At 33.0% G+C, this 21,568-nt stretch overlaps 1 long non-coding RNA gene and 1 pseudogene across 1 annotated transcript; both read left to right on the top strand.

Annotated features, from left to right (window-relative positions):
• Positions 1 to 225: 225 nt before the first annotated feature.
• LOC114728935 (uncharacterized) lies at positions 226 to 864 on the top strand. Its single transcript, XR_003738693.1, has 2 exons — positions 226 to 334; positions 477 to 864. It is a non-coding gene; the product is annotated as an uncharacterized LOC114728935 (long non-coding RNA).
• A 2,103-nt stretch (positions 865 to 2,967) lies between these two features.
• Positions 2,968 to 21,564, top strand: LOC114728915 (gibberellin 3-beta-dioxygenase 1-like; annotated as a pseudogene).
• Positions 21,565 to 21,568: the final 4 nt, after the last annotated feature.

The raw sequence follows: 21,568 nt of genomic DNA, 5'->3' as shown, positions 1-21,568 counted from the left end.
ATGAAATGAATAAGACACATTCCCGCCAGTCAGACCCAATTAATCATGTATGTTAGGTTGCTACGTATAAGGCACATGTCTTCTTGAGCTGGACTGTTTCTTGGTGGGTCTTTCTTCTCGTCATCACAGCCATCCACTGGTCTTCTAACAACCATCATTAATGATTTTTTCTTTGCGTTATTTATTTATTTATACTATAAATACCAGATCTCTCAGTGGTGATTCCGGTTAAGTCCTGAAGAAGAAAAATGGACGGTGCACCAGAAAGTCAGGAAATGTCGTACTTTGATCATGTTCAGAGACGCCAGGAAGAGAAAGGATCTCTCTATGCTTGGTCTCTCTACACTTCATTATATATATATATATTATGCTCCTTTAATTAATTAATTAGTCTCTTAGTTCTGCCTCTCTATCTGTGTTTATATTTGAAGTTTCAGACATCTGAGCAAGTTTTGTTATTGTTGGTTTGATTTCAGTTTGTTTGCACTTTGCTGCTGCTGCTGCTGCTATGAAACTTGCGAGTGCTGCTTGGAAACCATCTGTTGTTGCTGCCTTGGTGATTGATATATATGTGTGTGTGTGTGTGTGTGGATGTTGATCGTCTGGTGAATAATGTAAGGGATTTATATATGCTTCATCGTGTAATCATTAATTCAAGGAATTTTAAATTTATAGCAGGAGAATGATCTCTTGTTCTTGTTGTCATTATATTATGTCATGTATGTACTTAATTAATTTCCTATTTGTGTGTGTTTTTGTGGGTTTCTGGCCATTGGCCAACATGCACGTGTCCTTTTGTATTTGTGTTATACTTGTCATAGAAGAGTAGTAAATCCAGTGGTTCATGGCGAAACAATTAACATATATTGTTGGGTTAAGATACATTTACTGTCTTAAAGTATTTCGTAATACATCCAGTACTTGAAGTATTTTTTAACTACATCTAATATTCTGAAATATTTTTTTTTTGTCTTTGTGCTGGATACATTTGAAAAATACTTCAAGGTATTGGATACATCAGAAAAAATATTTCAATATGTTAGATGTACCTTATTGTTTATTGAAAGGATAGTTCTATAATCGAAATATTATGTTGTTTGGCTCCATCAGGAAATGATATAATAATTCTTTCGATTATAATTGTGATAGCTTCAAATTTCTCAGTAATTATATGAAGCTCCAAAACATGTTCAGTTTCATCCCCCCTCCTTTAATCAGGACCCGAGGTAGTATTTACTATTTAGGGGGTGTTTGGATAGAAACCAAACCATAGTTTCAGAAGTACTTTTACGGATTACGAAATAAATATGTGGAGGAGATTATTTCGTTTTACGGAAAAGTGCTTCTGAAACCATGATTTTGGGTTTCCCAAACACTCCCTTAGTAAAGTTTTGCCCCTTGGTATAGTAAAAATGAAGCAATCCCTACTTTGGGCTGACAGACTTTATAGCGCCGTTAAGTTCTCTTATTGAGAAAAAAAAAGAAAGAAAAAAGAAGCTCTCATATTGCATTCTCCCAAGATGCCGACACCATCACTATCGCTGGCGACGGTGCCGTTGGTATAGCTCGTCGAGCTGCCTCGCCTTGCCCAATGATCGCCCAGTCCGTTAGTGCCGCCGTCTTGATCATGTGGCGGCCGTGGGATCTCCACAGAAGCAGTGGAGGATAACTCCAGAGGTAATCTCCGACGACGAGGTGTGGCTAAAATGAACTAACTGGCTAAGAAAAGCATAGATGAGCCACGCCTGGTTGTTATCAAGGCGCCTGACCTCGGCGCTGACAAAGGGGATTCCTTTCACGAGAAAGAATCGGAGATTGGAAGAGGGAAGCTTGAGAGTGATACTGACAAAGTAATAATATGAGATTTATTTAACTAATTTAATTAGATCAAAAAAGTTAGGTAAATTAGTTAATTATAAAAATTATGGTCGAGGAATATTTATAGGAATAATTTAGAAAAAATTAATAAATAAAAAATAGATCTTATATTTATTTATTAGGACTAAAATTAACTCAACAATTAGGTCTATATTAAGAAATAGAAGAGTATATATATATATATATATATATATATATAAGCCTTGTTCATAGCTTCTTCTTACCTTCGAACTAAGGAATTAAAGTGACCTCTCTATCCTCTCAAACCTAAGACTCTTCTTAGGATTTTATTGCAGACAGTACGTAATGGTTCAAGAGAAGGAGATTGAACAGCAACAGTGAAGTTTCGCTCGCAGCAAAGAAAATAAACAGCGAAGCGGACATTGGAGTAATAAATGTTCGGCTGGGTTTTCAATTGGCATGAACAATGCGAAGCTTTTTTTATCTGTTATCATCGGGCTGGCAATTGCTATACTTTTAATATATTAGGAGCTAAAGTACATCTTGAAGTGTTGGATATATACACTTCAAAAAATAAAAAATAATTTAGGAATGCTAAGTGCATCTTAACCCAAACATTTTTTCCCCAGGTATGCACAAAATATCATAACTTCGATGTGATAAAGGTGTGATGAGCTGTTACAGCCCCCACATCATTATTATATATAATCAAGGTAATACATCAAATATATATATGGAATATTGTTGGGAAAAAACCATATCGCTCGTGAAATTTTTTCCTTGCTAAAAATCGAAATGTGAGCCATGCTCTGAGTCAGAAATAATACAGTTTTTTTTAAAAATAAATAGATAGAGTTATATGGATATGTAGAATATATTTTGAGGAAAGACCAGTAGTTTTTTTTCTGCTTGGCCTGATGCCAAGACCGGCAGTTAATAATATGTTAGGTTGGAAGATGAAAGTGGTCCAATGATGGCCAATTTTAATTAATGAAGGCATATGTAATACGGCACTCGTGTGTATGGAATGTTCACACGCAATTATATTATGGTTGCGCTTGGGCTAATGTAATAGTAACACTAGTTTTTAGTATAAAATCCAATTGATTAATTTAAAGAGATTAATTAAAAAAGTTACTAAATTAAAAAAGTTACATATGCAGATCATTAGATCATATATCAATTTACAAGTAAGACAAATTAGTTTGAAGTAAAACTATAAATATAAGTAGTTTAAAGTAATCTCTCAAAATAGTTAATTGATTTTTATATTAAGAAGCAAAGTTAGTATATTTATATGATCCTAACGATTATTCGGATGCTGAAAGGGACATACTAAGGTTTCAGTAATCTTCTGAGGATTGTTAGAGATAGCGTGTGATCACAAAGGTGCCGCAGAAAGGCTTGCAAGAAATTCTTCTTCTTCTTTGTACTCACTTGCTTTTCAACCCCAAAACTCATTATTATTACAAACAATAATAATGCGACGCCTTTTCTTTTCTAACTGACATTTATATGTATTTTGACATTTACTGGTGAATATAAAAATATCAACATATTTGGTCTTTCATATATATATATATATATATATATTCATCCCCAAAAATTGTCTCCATGGTGGGTGATTGCACGTGTTAAATAATTTTTATTTTAATATACATGCAACATTCATATATTACAAATAACTAATTAAATTAATTTTCTCAATATTTACAAATCAATTACGGATTAATCCTCTTTATTTTTTAAATTATTTTGCCGCTTCAGTCGTCGTCAGAACTTTGTTTTTTTCCCCCCAAGGGTGGGGTCCGGGGTGCTCTCGCCAGCTCGGGTGGGGGTCCAAGACGAATTTTGATGAGATGCAGTACGGGTCTATCCGTTACCAATTACCACCGAAATTCCGTTTCGACCCCTTGCTAAAACGACGTGTCGTTTAACTCCTTTCCGCCGGGGGGGTATATAGATGTATCATGGGCCTAGTGCTATAGTTGACCCAATAAGTTTTAGATTTTTATTCACACTTGGGCCTCACTAAATATCAATCAGGTCATCGTCTTTCTTGGACCCGTTTTTAAGTTCTTTATTACGATAGGCCTAGACCTAATTGATTTGGGTTTAAATTTTCTTTATCAACTGGGCTTCCTGCAATCTTGCGCCCATTCCCTTTCTCAAAACTGGGGAATATCATGGGCCCATTATAAGTAGGCCGATGTATTTTTGGGCCTACGAGATTGGGCATTATGAAACTTGCGACCAGTTGCTTTGATAATTTATCTTGGGCCTCTTAGAATGTCTCTTTGGGCTACATTGTTGGCATTTCTTCCCTTCTCTCTGGGCCCCTTGATTCCCCAGTTTGTAGGATGGGCCTATGTTATTGGGTTTAAATTTTCTGGACTGGGCTCATTCACATTCATCGACATAGAAGTATATTGGGCATCTTACTAGGCCGATCATATGTTTGGGCCCATTTCGTTAATTATTCTGTTACAAAACCTCCAGACTGGCGTGAGCCTCCATGAATCTTTTTGGCTAGCATCGTTTTCAATTCTCTGGTGTTTGGGTCAAGGTTTTTTGGACCTCTTTTAATGACATGTTATCACGTTGGATCTTTTTGCCAAACACATTGGGCCGTTTTATTTGTGTTTTATTTATCCCAACTGGGCTCATATAGTATGGGGCATGTGGGCCTAATATAATTATATCAAAGTATATATTTGATTCTTTAATTAAGTTTACATCAAATTTCAATTGAGTCTTTTAGATTGATGAAGTGCATTTTCAGTCCTATAATATTAACATCGATAACGAAAAATATAGAGATGGCGAGTTCGATGCTGACTCACTAATCAAATGATGAAAAGAAGGTATACTCAATCTTTTTATAAAATTCTTAAATTTTAATTATTATTTAATAAATTGAAAAAGAGCCTTTCATCTTCTATTTCTGTTCGACCATAGCTTCGATTTCGGCTCTGCAACTTCACTTCTTCTTTTTTTCCTTGGCTATTCCTATTAGGCATATATCTCAGGAAACCAAAAAGACAAAAAACGAAATTAATGGACGGTTACAATCTTGCTCTATGCTTCGACAGGATCAAACAATAACACATTCGAATTTGTGGGAACAGAGGGAGCCAAATCACCCACCGGCCACCTCCTTCACCGTGAGTTCGTGACCCCTCCTCCTTACTTTTCCCTCAACAAATAACCCTTCTTGATGTTACAAACTTTATCATTAGCATCCGTGTCAAAACTGAAGCAGTTGCAGCAAATTGATTCGCCATGGCTGAATATTAGAAGAGAGCAATATCCTTTTGTTTTTGATGCGTTTCTAACCAACCTTCGAAGGGTGAAAATTTCTTTATGTTCAATAACTCGTGCGACGTAGCTCAAGTATATATGCTTCAGTCCTTCAAGAACTTGTCATTTTTCGATGTGAGTTAATAGAAGAAGTGATAAAAGAAGAAGATGCAATAAAGGATGAGAATGTGGATTCTTCTGGATTCTCTTACCACTTGTTCAATTGTCCAATTAGTGTATTCAGTTGTCCAAAGCTGAACGAGTTACCACTTGTTCCCAACTCTGCCGAATATAAGTTGACACATTGCAAAAGACATCAGATTTGGTGGGACAGTTAGAACTAGGATGACTTCGCGGCCAAGCACAAATTCCAGTCGAAGTAGTTCACAGGTCTTGGCTCCTCAGTTATTGTTAGAGATAAATACATTATCATAATAATAATATTTTTTACTTTCATATATGTGCGTGTGTGTGTGTGTGTGTAATTATTACTTATAACTAACCATTTGTGCTTTATAGATTGGCTTCGTCATCGTGAGCATGTATTATGAACACTGTTTGTCATTAGTTTTCTTTCTCCTGCTTTCTTGTTTCAAGACCTCATCAGTGTGGCTGAGCTTTTAGAGTCAGAAATAAAACAAGTATTGTATGATTTATTGCACACTCCGCATATGTATTTAGTGCACCTCGATTAATGATCATATGTGTGTGTGTGCACGCGCGCGTGCTTTGTGAGCTGTATACCCAGATTAATGTTGTTGGATCTACATACTGTCGGATCATGCTCCAACGCGTGGATAAATGGGGATATTGATAGACGCATGTGATTCAATAACTCAAGTGACATGACTCAAGTATGCACTTTATGCTGGTGGCAATGTTTCTTTGCCACGGATAGAACGATCAGAGATGGAGAAGAAAGTAGTGTATGATGTCTTCAAGGTATCAATAATACTTTTCTTTGGGTTTAATTCATCCCACCAATACCAAATCTTTGGGTGCAAATTGGTTTGATGGCCAATTTCTTTTAAGATGCAATGAAAACCCTTGATAATGGTTTGCACTATCAAGACTCAAGCTAGAGACAACAATAGCTTTTATAAAGATAATTAGATTTTATTTTTGATATACTCAAAGACAAAAGTAATGAGGTTGATGTTATGTGTTTGTGGAATGATGCGAATGGGTATATATAGACAATAAAGTAATGTCTTAAAGTGGTGCCTCTTGAAGCAATATACCTCTTCAATTCAAAAAGCTATTTGCATATGTTATTTCGTAAAACAACATAAATAATCAATGCTTATTTAAATAACCAATTGGTCATTTAAATAACATAAATAATTTTTCAATGAAGAGTAACATCCTATTATGTAAGGTTTCATTTAGAAACAAAAGGAAAATGACTTTAATGACTTTAAGTTGTAGCTTCCTGCACAACTCTTCATGTAAATTTCTTAATTCTTAACATATAATTAAGCACATGAATTTTTTTTAAAAAATGCATCTCTCATTTTAGAAATGTTCCAACATTTCAAATCCTTAAAATCTCTAAATTGCGGTTCAATAGAAGTGATAAAGAAGGAAAACAACAAAAGATAAGAATGCGAATTATATTGTTCTACGTTCTCTACCTTGTATTGCCCGAGCTTAAGAACATCTACAAATTAAAACGCCCTTTGCCTTTTTCTTTCCCTGAAATTCCTCGAAGCAGATGATTGTGCAGTTGACGCTTTGTTTGAAGAAAACCAAGATTGGTGAACCAATTTAGAATATAATGGGATAGCCCAGCCGCCAAGCTCATTTTAGGGCCATTAACTGGCAAGATGGTTAACACTCATAACTAATTAATCACCTTAATCTATTCAACCTTCCGGCAAAGTCGTGGGCTAGAGTTTTTATCTTGGAAAACGAGCTTCAAAATTGGAAACCATTCTCTCTTTTCAATTCTTGCCTTGATTTTATATATTATGAGAACACCCCCCCCAAACAAAAAAAGGATGAAGGGGGACGCAACTTATGGTCAAATTCATGTCACGAGAGAGAGAGAGAGAGAGAGAGAGAGAGAGAGAGAATTGAATTTTATTTTTGCACACATGTGTGGGGACGAAATCTAATTAAAGGACAAGAGAAACAATATGGGTAGTGGTGAAGACTACTGATGAAGAGAATAATGGTACGTCTGTGTTAGAAACTGTAGATAATAAAATAATAAAAGGATAAGAAATTAGTAAATGGCCACAAAAGCAGCACGAAGTGACACAACTGAGCCATTTTTGTCCAATTGTTTCGCCTCTCATCTTTTTCCTCTCATCTCTTATTATTACTACTATTAAGACCTCCTATTTCATTGGTTCTTATTTCAAACGACATGGAAAAAGGCCTAACAAGGCAATCCCAATTAATGAAGAGCAATAAGCTATGCACTACACATCATTCCCATTCTGAATCCAAAATGGCCCCTATGTCCTACCTTGTTTTTATTCCTTCAAATTCCAAACTTCAATGATCACTACATGGCCACACAAATAACGACAAGACTTAGGTATGAATTTCACATATAGGAGTATATATTTAGCTTGATTATTCTAATCATGTTTGGTATTTATGTTATTGGTTTAATTGTGTTCTAAGTAGCTTTATGGAAACCGTTAGATAACATATTATATTAATTTGATAAACAGATTTGAAGACTAAAATTTGCGTTGGATGCATGATACTGTAAGTATGACTCACCTGTTAAGTTGAATCAATTAATTAGCTATTAACTTGCTTATAACATAGAATTATGTTATACTACCCCCAGCTCTTAATATAAGGTTAGTTAATTAATTTGAATAGATTAAGAAAATTAATTAAGTTAGTTATTTGTAATAAATAGATGTTGTCTTTTTAAAAATATCCTTGTTAATCATGTGTATTAACTAGAACAACTATTTGATGAAACTTTCAACATGTGCAGCTACTACAAGTACTATATTAAAAAATGAATAAATATAAAAGATAAAGTGGATTGGATTTTTATGTTTAGATCAAATTGAATGTCAAAATATTTGTTATGTTAAGAACAGGAAGTGGTAAATATTTAGGGCTCATAAAGAAGATACATAAGGTTAATATTGATTTAAGAAATATATAATTAAGTAATTCAGAATATATTTTTTAAAAAAAATTCGATTTTTACTTAGGCCCCATAGAAGTTTTGTTGGGTTTTATAAGAAAATATGTAATATTAAGGAAAATAGTATCTTAGAGCTTTTGCATCTTGAATTAGTTTCAAATTTTGTCTCTCGTCCTCTTAATATTTTATTAGATGTGAATTCTATTACTCTCTCTTATCATTATTATTAAACTTTTCTATTTGATTCTAGATATAATTTTTTTGTCCTGACTTCTAATATTTTTCTTTTGAAATCATGAAAAGTATGAAAACTCAGTGCAAATTAAATAATTTTCTAAATATATCTTTGAAAAAGTTTCCTACTACTCTCTTACATCAAAGTTAATAAGTAGGGGTAAAAGGAAAAATTGTAATAAACAATCAATGTGGAGCCTTAGCCCTATATAAGAGACCACAAAACCTCTCTTTCAAATGCTAGGATCAGGGGAAGTTTGTCTAAAGTATTAATTTTTTAACAGTTTTCCTTGACTTTGATGTTACTTAACTTATCAAACAAACTATTAACTAAAAAATTAGATAGCATGCTAGTTTTAAAATTTTTTAATTTAATTAATTTTAATTGAATTCTTTAAATTACGCAGAGTAGTTAATAGATATTTATGAAAGAGATTGTTGAGTTACTTTCAGAGTTGGGTGTTTGGTAATTACAAAAAGTATTTTCACTTAAGTCGAAATAAAATTTTCCTCACATATTTACTTTGTATATCATAAAATCACTTTTAAAATCATAGTTTGCCCCGGTTCTGAATTTCAAGGAAAAAGTACTTGTTTTGTACCATTTTACCCTTTATGTCCGAACATATACAATGGTAGATGGAGTCTACGTAGTTAAAAATAATTCAATTATATAAGAATATTTTAGTCAAATATTATTAAATATTTTAATAATATAAACTGCTTAATAGCCTTTTTAATATGTATGCAAAATCAGTGGAGAATCTAGATTGATCTTTCTGGGGACCATTTACCTGAGCTATCTCCTTTTCTTCTATTTGCTTAAATTTCAACAGAGGAGGACTGGATATATCATGGGGGACAAGGACCCATTTTGCCCCCCTTTCAGATTTGTACCTAGCACAATCTTCAATGATAGTTATTTTGAAATAAAGGTAGTTTTTTCAAAAAAATTCATGTCCATCTTATGCCACTTGATTTTGACGAAAATTCATTTTATTATCTAATAATTGTCTCAGTATATACTAAATTCTCTACAAAACATGTTTCATTTATTATTATATTACTTATATATATATGATAGTATAATTGGGTGAATTCTTACTTAATTTTATCTTCTTCACCCCCACTTTCCATTACCCAAAACGTAGCCAGCACTTTTGACTAAATTTTCAGGTCAGTATCACAGCCCTATTGAATTACCACAGCACAGTACAAGTGCGTCTTTCGTACGACAGCATTTTTGCCTTAACTTATATGGTTAAAGAAACATCAAGAAAGCTTAAACCATTTAAGGGCATTCAATTAAATCATTAATGTCATTTACGGTCACATTAGTATATGCTATCGTACGACTTATTAAAAGAAATATTAAAGACCGGCTGATTTACTATCAGCCAGGATAAAGAACTCATCAGGATAGACCTACACACGTGTCTTCATGAAATTGGACCGTCCAATATATAGTAATATTGATATATCAATATATCTCTTTCACTAAGTCAATACACACACAGGTACACTCAATACCCTCTTCCGTTTTTCGTATAGAAGTTAAATAACTAATTGATAGATTCTCCCATGAAGTGTAAGAATAAGACGTACAGCACCAATATGGAGATGGGTATAACCTTGAGCTATCCATTCATTAATCAGTATATTGATTTTCTCAAAATAGCCTCTTGAATAGTTTGCATTGGAACTCTTCTTGACAGAAATCCTTCATTATGTTCAATGATAGTTTAGGAAATAAATTATAAATTTGGAAGGTAAATGAAATTAAAATCTTATACTTAAATTAAAATAGACACCTTCACCAATTCTTATATATATCTAGTAGCGAAGGAAGTATGATAGCTCTATACAGCTAGCAATTTAATTGCCGGCCAAATTGTAGTATTGCGATGAATTGAGGAGTCGATAGTTATGTTACTTATAGATTTAGTGGTTAATATTCAAGTGGTGATTGGTCACCTTATTTTAACTATAGTGCGAGTTCCAAGACATGTCCTATTTATAGAGACGTGGATTTTGGATGGTGGCCAAATTTGGCCTCTAGTCGTGCTACATATACATCGTGATATGCCAACAAGCTGTGTGATTGGGTTCCCATGACCATTTTAATGGCTACCATTTTGTACTTTAAAAATAAAGTTTCAATAAAAATTGACTACACATTGAACTTCAAATGCAACTTGATTATAATCAAACCCTATGAAGGGTACATTGTGTCACATTAAATTTGACCATACAATACTTCATATGGACAAGATGATGGAAACCACCATTATTTATATACCTTCTCTGAATGGATATAGCTTTTAATGTACTTTATGAAAGGCGTGTAAGAAAAAAAAAAATATATATATATATATATATATATATTATAATCTTGTTCTTTGAATAATGTAGAGTTCGCCATGGTGTCAACAAGCTTCTTAGCTTCAATTCATTATTATACAGTAATACCCACATGTTCCATGAGAAAGGGCTAATTGGGGATTAGGAATTAGGGCTCCGTATGCCCTGATAGATACTTGTGTTATTGGTGTTCATTTTCATTGTCACTCTCATTGATTGATTGAATATATGGAAATAAGCCCTTAATCTTTTCATGTGTTCTATATATATACACACAATAATTTTGGATATAGAGGTTTTTTTGTTGATTATTATTGAAAATTTTCTTTTAAAAACACAATATATAAGACCGGTGGTGATTAGATGATTGAGTGAAAACGAACCTAATGTAACTTAAATAAGATCTCAAATTTAAATCTTTGTGAGAAAACAATCATCTGCATGACAGATTCATCTCAATATGATTTAAGATCTGAATTAATTAATTAATCGTACCATAATATACGATAGTTATTGAAAATGAAAAAAAAAGGAAAAATGAGAGATTTTTGTAAATGCATTTAAAAAATTTAATATTCACAGAAACTTGTTTATCAGCCTTTTGCTTTTCTTAAGGGGTTTTCAATAGTCTACATATTTTCTTTTCTCCCCCAAAGCACTCAGGTATATAGCACTATTGCCACGTCATATTTGACTACAACATGACGATATACATATATGGACAAGATCTATCCGCCATTATTTTTACCGTCTTGGAATATTATAGCTTCTACTGTACGTCATGAAAGATACATATATCTATTCTGCTCTCTGATTTTGTTCTTTGAACATAGTGAGTGCCGACCTCCTCTCTACACCCACACGCAAACGCATCTATCTTTCTATCCATGTCTAATAACCCTAAAGTTTCTTATAAATTTTATTGTGATTGAGATTTGTTACAATAATACAAGCCATAAGCATATTACTAACAAGTTGTTGGTTAAGGTGATGGCGGCCTTAACCCCATAAGTAGGATAATAACATAAGTTCAAATATCAAAAAATGCACTTATTGAAAGGGTTATATCAATGCTCAAGGCTTGATAGGAATTAGTCTTAACTCTAAAATGATTTGAGGATGCTCTGATTCAACAACAACAATAATAACAAAACACATGCATATCATGGATTCTATAAGCTTCTTTGCTTTAATTGTTTATTAACAAAGAGACTTAATGTACCACATGTTCCATGAGAAGGCCTGATTTGAGATTATCAGGAACTAGCTAGGGTTACGTATACCTTGATTGATGCTTATGTGTAATGATCCTGTTCATTACATCAGTGTCACTCTCATATATTTCATTGATTGTTCTGAATATTCAAATTAGGAAACATTAATAATTCTTTATTCTTCTCTTGTATTTAATTTCTACATCTACTTGAACTAGTCTCAGATAATGTTTTTGGTTTATTACTATTGAATTCTCTATTATTAAAAACACAGCAAATACCAGTAGCAGTATAGGTCGAGTGAAATAGTGAAAAGAAAGCCGACAGTGGAAGAGATTCCCTCTATCTGGGGCTTAATATGGCTTTAAATTTGTATTATTTGATATTACAACATAATTCGTGAAAAGAAAAGCAACATACATAGGATAAAGGAAGGCATATTTCGCTTACTTATATTCCACTAGCAAATGAGGACAAAAAATCAGTTCATTTCGTGGAATCATGAAACGGTTTACTTCACAAAAGCATTATATTAAAAAATAAACACCTCTTCTAAATATCTATAGTTTGTATGGTAAAGGGCGTATACGTGTATCACACCTTGGTTTATAATCTCTCACACTAATTGTTGGACTTAATAATGTTTATTTTAAATATAAAAATTATATCTATATAGGAGCATTTCTACACAAGTATAAATATGTATTTATCTAAATACTCCTTTGGTCCTACTTCTAAGTCATTTCTAACATTTTTTATTGAGACTAGAAAAAACCTTAAACCTCGTAACTCTGTTTTAAAATTTATCAACTTTTCAACTTTAATTTATTTAATATATAAACTTTTAATTTCAAAAAAATAGCCATCTACGTGATAATAAATAAATGGTGAAATAATACATGCATCCTAAATATTTAACAATGTGATTTATAAATAAGATAAAAAAAACTTCTCTTTCTACCTACCATATACATGAGTATATCTATATATTCTACACCTATATACATATATAAAATAGTATCATAGAGATATTAAAAAAGCTCTTGAATAGATTTGATTATAAACGAGATTATTCACTTGCTTCTTTTACATTATATTATAAATGAGGGTTTTGTTTGGGAGGTACTCTCTCTGTCCCATTGTATACTATTCTGCCTCTTATTATAAGAACCTTTTAACTAAATTACACAGTTTAAGAAGACAGTTAAAATTAGTTAAAAGTAATTAATATGTAGCAATGTAATTTTTTTTTCAAATATACCCCTATGTATAAATGGGTAGATGTGAGAGAGTGATAGTGAGATAAATGAAGAAAGAAAATTTATTAAATGCATTAAACTAGAAGTAAAATAGGTAATAATGCCTTAAATGTTCAGATAAACTCAAAAAGGTTATTATAGAAAGGGACAAACCTATTCAAAAAATTGGATCTTATAATAAGGGATGGAGGGAGTAAGCAACAACTATTATCTCCCTTTTGTTGCTAAATATAAGCAACATTTGCAAGTTATTCCTCTAGTCCTATTTATAAGACACTTCTAGCATGTTTCACATAGACCAAGAAAAATTTTAAACTTCATTAACTCTTATTTAAAATTTAATAACTTTCCAACTTGATTTCTATTTAATATAGATTATATATTATATAAACAAAGTCAACACAACAAAAAATGAAGGATAAAATTGTATATCCATACAAAAATTTCTCTCATTGCCCTATAAATAGGACCAAAAAATATCTTCTCTCTCTGTCCTATAAATAGGACCAAAGGAGTATCTTAAATTTTTGTAGCAAATTTCCTATTTTGCCCTCATTAATTACTTATTTTAATACTTAATATAGTTATTATCTCATTTTCTAAAATCTTATCTCTCTATCACACATTCTTTTTCTTTCATAATTCTCTTTATTATAATAATTTTCTTATTATCTCTCTTATACTCTCTCCCCCCCATAAATAAGGTATCTTAGTGAAATAACTTCTAACTTCTACATATTTATTGTCTTTAACTGATTTTATAACATTTTGATTCACGTGATGAGCTCCAATGTTGCTTATAAAAAGAGACGGAGGGAGTAAGCTTTTAGCTCTAATGAGGTTGATTCAGAATTTTTGAGGTCATTTAGACTTTGATGAGATTTAGAAATTAAGTAAAATACAAGTGTTGGTCTGCCAAGTGCCAACGATAAGCATAATCAATTTGCTTTAATGATCACTTAATGAGTACTTGTTTTGGGCAGACATGAATGGATTAGTACCCATTACCTTTTTGCTTTATTAAAATATAGAATCAAGTGAATTACTATCATATTGTGGGCTTTTATGTATGACGTATCTTTTGACTTTTCTAATGGTTAATTAATTCCAGAAACTGGACGGTTGTTGCTCAACTAAAACCCAATTAAATTTCAAAACGATATGATTGATGCTTTATGGGTACCGTTATGATAAGTTAAAAAAATTGTAAAACTGTGATGAAATATAGAGTTAGTGGAAAATAAATCTAGTAGCCATCAATCCCAAAGCAATGTGTGCAGATTCGTAGGCATGACTAGAAAATGAAAAAAACGCAGCCAATAACGTAGAAACAGGAGGCATCTTCCTTTTATCGTGCTAAATTCATAATCAAAATCATTAGTTGCCACTAGAAAGCTAAACAAAGTGGGATCTCTCCAAATTTATTACATAGAAGTCTCTATGACTTGAGACATTTTGGATTTATTCGAAGCTTCTTTTTAACCCACTGAGCTATATATTTTCATGCTTATAAATATATACGCTTTATTTATTTCACGAGCAACCTATACATGATCGGTAAATACTCTCACTATACCTATTAGTTTATGTGATGGATATCAATTAATATTAGTAGTGTTAACCAATATCATGACAATTAACTATTAGTGATTCATTTTATGTTCATGTTGTGATTACGGGTAAACATTTTTTTGGCCAAAGATTAAAGGTAAATATTAACTTGTTTAGATTTAAACATTAAGTTATGAAATAGATAATAGTCAAATCAATAAACCTTAATCCTTAAGGATAATATTTTTTTTTTGGCCGGAGAATTAAGGATAATAAGGGATAAGCAAGAATGAAATTTCCCGACTACTTGATTAGTCATAGAAATTGACATCTATTGAAAAGACCAAAATATTTTTTTTAACTTAGAAAATCTTTAAATTACTTAGGACTTGAGACTAATCTTTATCATATTATGAGTGTTAGGTTAAAGTCTTCCCAACAAATATATTTTCTGATATTTGAATTTGTATTCTCCTTCTTATAGGATAAGATTGCTTTTGTTAGTCCAAAACATTTTGTTTTTAACTAATTAATCTTTTAAATAAAATTTTCCTTGGGTTTGAATTTGAAATTTGCCATAAGGAATTTGAAAATTCCATAAAAACTCTTGGGATATTTGAACTCCTGATTCCTACGTACGGCAATCTATGGGACCAACGTAAAGCCGTCAAAATGGGAAATTTGAAGGCAAACGTATGTACTGGAAAAAGCTGTCCAAATGACAAAAGCCGCCGTATGTTGCCGTCCAAATTGTGGACTGTCTTGCATGCTACTCCAAAAGAGAATTTTCATCTAATAAAAAAGAATTTAAGAAACTTCCCTGTCTCCATATGAACAACCACACTTTAAAATTCGTGTAAAAATAATTAAATACATAATTTTCATACAATAAACTCCACCACATTGAAATATTCATCATTCATCACACGACAAGCCATTCTTCAGCAGGATATTGACTGCACAGTCTACGAAATCTCCCAACACCAAAGCCTAAAAGATTTTTTGTGCGCGCGCGCGTGTAAATTAATGATTTTGTTCCTAAGATATTATCCGTCTAATAATATATCAAAAAGCCATAATAGAATGAGTGAAGGATACTTTTTTTAATCAGTTCAAATGTATTTTCAGATAACTAAATAGATAGAACAGAGAATATTTTTTTCCTCTTCAATTCAAAGAGAAAAGTTAAGATAAGAGAGAAGATTTTAAGAGACCAAATCGAAAGGAGAAGAATGTTTCAAAAATGAAATTATGAATTTGATGTCATAAAAGACGCAAGAGAATAGATAATTGAAACAAGTTGAGAAAATTTGACCTTATCTAAAAAAAAGTTATGGCTGAGTTACAACCCAACTACGTACGGTCCCGACCTCACCATGTCTGAGCCACGTGAACCGCATGTGCATGCAGATGGAGTACTATGAAAGTTGGTCTGTGAATCTTGGTCATGTCTATAGGGATCCAAACCAAATGATTTTCTTTCAGGAAAATAAAAAGCAAAGTACTACAAAATTAACATACTCGATTCTTCTTCTTCTTCTTCTTCTTTAAATTTAAGGACACAAAAAAATTCATGCAAAGAAGAGCCAAGAAATTAAGACATGTCAAAAAGAAAAGGCTCTGTGTACCCTATGGGAGAGCTGCTAATAAGCATCCTGATATTATTATCCTTGTAGTGGCTCAGCTTGGTAAGAAAGCCAGTCACCAAGCCAATTCATGTTTTTATTGGCTTCTCTAAACACATGATTGAAGGTGACCATTCAATTTGGCATCATAAAGTCTTTGATTCTTTTGGTAATACTCGTCATAAGAGGATGGTTCAAAGGTGTGAATGTTCGTCTTGAATGAGATTCATAGCCTCTGCCAAATCATAATGGCCATCATTAAAACAAAGATTCAACCCATCAAGAATAATTTTTTTAATTTAATATAATTTGCACGGAAGCACACAAGCATATCAATGTTACGTTGGATTCAAATTGAAGACCTCGTCATTTAAGTATGGTAGGTGACATTGTCGCTAGGGTAACTAGTTGTTGACTCCATCAAGAATATTGAGTCACGTTTCTTGGAAAGAATATGGGATATTTGGTGAAGCCCCTTATCCAGGTGTTTCTAGAATAAGGCCACCACATGTTGCAACACTTCTCTGATCAATAGATACATTGATATCATCAAGCTTGACCCAACTAGTTTGAGGAGGAATCCATCTAGAGTGCAAGTCCCTCTATCTTGAATTTAATTGATATTAATTTTGAAAATTTAATAGAATTAACTAATTTTTATTAATTTTTTTAAGTTATGTAACATTAGTAATAGGTCCTTATTATTATAATTAAAGATGGGGGGAGTACTATTTTATGTTTAGACGGATTCACTGCAAAGAATGTAATGCAAAGGAAAGCTTAATTAAGATAAAACACAAGGTGTGCACTAGTTAAAAGTAAATAATAAGATAAAACAAAAGGCAGGTCAGGAAGAAAAACTACTACGAAAAGTTGTTTTATTTTTTTTGTTGTAAGGAAACCCCAATCCTATCTGTCTTGATGCCTTCTTTGACCACATATATGAGCAGAAACATGTGGCTATCCATTATTGTTATAATATAAAGTACATACATAACTAATTAATGACAGGATTTACACAATCAATTGTCATTTTCTGCTTTATTTGATTATAATTAGGAGGCCATGCATGCATGAAAAAATGGGAACAAACTCGAAAAGATAGATGAAGAAAAAACAAATAAATTTGGAGCATCCTAAACCTCTTGGTGTAATGAGGAAGAAGATAAAATGAGAGTAAAATATATTCTATAATCGAAAAAATGTGGCTTTCATATCAAACAAAAAGAGGCATTAGCGTTATTAATCATATATAATAGGGACAACTCACAAAAATGTTGTAGTATTAAACAAGTGAGCCCACTTTGAGGTAATATGGGGCAGTGTAAGAACAAATCTAAACACACAAATACCGAAAAGGCATTCAAAAAGGAAAATCAGTGATAAATCAATAATCTGCCTTTTTCCAAATGGAAATGACAATATATACAAGGGGGAAAAAGCAAAGGGAGGGCAATAATTCTCATAACTTCTTTTTCTTTGGAACTAAAGTGTGCTTGATATTTATAATTTCATTCAATTTATAACTTGTATATTTTATTTTTATGCATCAAATTTGTCATAGGATTTTAAATTTTACAGATTCTTAATTTCTTTCCTACTTTTGAAATTATGGAAATGTTCTGTCTAAATAATTACATATAATTTTAGTATTCTAAATCTATATGGTTTATGAAAACTACATAGATAATAGTAAAACAAAAAAGTCATCGATGATATAATAATATTAATACTATATTTGACAAAGCATCCGCAAAAATAGAATGATTGGGACTATATTTAAAAATATTTAAATTCTAAGAAATTAAGTACAAATAATTGAATACTCTAATTTTCCTTCTTCATTTATATATATGGAGATTAAGGAGTATTTGGGATCTCTTAAAATAACCTTTTTAATACTTTATGATACGAAACTCTTCTTCATATTTATGTCGTATAGTGGAAAACATGCATTTGTTATAAGCTAATCAAAATGGGGTATGTGCTGGGCTATAAAAGTTTAAAATCATAGGACATGGGAATAATAGGCATATCAATTATATATATAATTTAAACTATATTACTAGTATAAGATATGAAAAGCATGACTGACTTTTTCAAACTCTACACAAATATACGACAAAAATGTTTTATTTGGTCAAGAAGAGGAAGATGAGGAGCCCAAATGGGTAATGTCAAGTAGCGAAAGGAAGTGTTTGATTTTAATGAATATTTTCTACTGAACGACAAGACAACGGCACATGTGGAGAAGGAAGGGACCCTACTCTTTCTCTCTCTCCCCCCCTCCGTGGAAACCTCTCTTTCACCTCTCTTTTGGTTTTTGTTTTGAATCATTGTGAGGTTGAGATGCCTTTTCTTTCCTCCACTTATCACTTATTGTTGTTTGTGGAGGACACTATGGTCCTTTCCTTTCTCCAATTGCATCTCTACCTCCCTCCCTCTCTCTCAAAAGTCAAAATTTTCCTCAATATGTCTATATGTGTTGTTTTATAATTAATTTCTTCTATTTATTAGATTCATTTATTTGTAAATAATTTTCTTAATTTGTTAAAATTAAAATATGCCCTTAAGGTTTTGCGTCTGGGTTTTGTAAATGGAGGAGAAATTCATATTTAAAATTTTACTCCTTACTTAGGTTTCCAACTAATTCATATTCTTGGACACCATTATATTCTACCAAAAATAAAGTAATGAAAGTAAAGTACATTTTTGAAATATCATTAATCAAGATGTTTTTTTTTATTTGTTATGGAACAAGATTTTATCAAATTGTAAGCATAAGCTTCTTAGGTTTAAATTAGGGGTGGAGTTAGGATTTAAATATGAGGGGGGTGGGGTGGTTCAACATTAAAAAGCATATATAATACAAAATATTTATGAATTTTGAGAGCTAGATATGCATAATATCTATACAATACTAAGAAATGTTTGAAAGTTTCGAAGGCTATGGCTCCTATCAGTCCCCTTTCACCAATGCTTTAATTTAAATCACTGAAAAATATAGAATAATTGAAAAGGTTTTATAAAGCCAATTACAGGGTGATTTTGAAGTGAAATTTCATAGGACGCAATCACCAAAACCGCGTATAACAAGACAAATGAAAAAAGAAGAAGAAGATGAATTTGGCATCTCAATTATCAGACATTAATTGAGACCAGTCGAATTGAAAGATTTAAATCTTAGAAGTTGACAATTTTAAACCAATATATATATTATTTCAAAAGTTGAGACAGGTAAATGCAAACCACTCAAAAAATAGATTATTATACTTCTTTTTCTCTTTTTTTGGTTTTGTTTTTAAATTTCTATACATCTCCTAGGTAATTCGCTTCACAAAGGGGGAAATTACAAAGCCATGACGTACATATGCATTGTTAATTATTTTTTCCCCACAGTTTCACCATGACCCTAGTCTTTTAAAGTAAAATAAAAGCATTGTCCATAAATACGTGGTGGAAGAATTAATAAGGGAGAACACATTGGACGGTTTAAATTTCTAATTTTTAGTACGCAGCAAGAGTTTCAGTTTTTACTTAAGTTTTTCATAATTGAAGAAAACCCTATAATTTAACATTAGTGTTATGTAATAATGAGTCCCAGAAATGAATTGAAGTCTCTTCTGAGAATGTTGAGAGTAGAAGGGGCCGGGGTGAGGGCAGGGTTGTCACCATCCAGGCCATCATCTCTATATATACTCGGCAGGCACGATGATATATCTCATCCCATCTTTATCTTTCTAAGGTCCCATGTTTTCTAATTACAAGTACTTCTTCCACTAGCCACTATTTCCCACCCGTTTCCAAAACTCTCTCACAAAGCACACTCTCATTATCTTCTTCTTCTTCTTCAACTATGCCTTCTCTATCCGACGCCTTCCGAAGCCACCCTGTGTTTCTTCACCAGAAACACCCTGACTTCACTTCTCTTCAAGAACTTCCCGATTCCTATGCGTGGTCCTCCTCCGCCACCGCCGATTCCCTCCGCCACGATGCCGCCGTTCGGGTTCCCGTCGTTGATCTTGATGATCCGAATGCCTTTTCTTTCATTGGCCGTGCATGCAAATCTTGGGGTTTCTTTCAGGTCGTCAATCACGGCATCCCCTCCGCCCTCCTCCGCGACATTGAGGTCGCCGGCAAGGCCTCTTCTCCCTTCCTCCCGCTCACAAGCTCCGAGCCGCTCGCTCCCCCGAGGCGTCTCTGGCTATGGCCGCGCTCGAATCTCCTCCTTCTTCCCCAAGCTCATGTGGTCCGAAGGCTTCACTATTGTTGGATCCCCCCTCCACCATTTTCGCCAACTCTGGCCTGACGACTACACTAAATACTGGTAAGTAAAAATAAATATTAATTAAAACTCTTATCGGTAATTTTAATACTATTCTCACACTCCCTCTTGCACGTGCTTCTCCCTGTTCCCCCCCCCCTAATTTCTATTTTTTTGGAATTTTTTTCCTAATTTTGGTTTTATTTTGCATTGATGATGCCACTATAGCTGGCCAAATATATATATATATATATATATATATATAAAGACCATTTTCTTATCCTAACGCAATTAGCAAAGACTACAATGAGAGGGCTATGGACCCACCCACGACATTAAAAAAAAAAAAATCCAACACAACAACCTACAACTTTTTCACTGTTCATGACTCTATCGATCGACCCATAGATGTGGTTGCTATAATTATTCCACAACACGTTTTCTGATATTTTGCCCGTTTGTCCAGTGATATTGTCGAGCGGTACGAAGAAGCGATGAAAAACCTCGCGGGAAAGCTCATGTGGCTCCTTATGGCTTCTCTGGGTATATCAAAGGGGGACCTCCAATGGGCCGGCCCAAGAGGCGATTTCAACGGGGCTTCTGCTGCTTTGCAGTTGAACTCCTACCCAACTTGCCCCGACCCGGATCGAGCCATGGGTCTCGCCGCCCACACCGACTCTACCCTTTTGACTATCTTACACCAGAATAACATCAGCGGCTTGCAAGTTTTCCGCGAAGGCATGGGTGGGTGACGGTGCCGCCACTCCCCGGCACGCTTGTCGTGAACGTTGGTGATCTCC

This window comes from Neltuma alba, unplaced genomic scaffold, assembly GCF_004799145.2.
Source record: "Neltuma alba isolate B1F8T4 unplaced genomic scaffold, ASM479914v2 tig00012582_pilon, whole genome shotgun sequence".
NCBI lineage: Eukaryota > Viridiplantae > Streptophyta > Magnoliopsida > Fabales > Fabaceae > Neltuma > Neltuma alba.
The sequence above is the reverse complement of the archived record's forward strand: the minus strand, read 5'-3'. Positions and strand labels throughout refer to the sequence as shown.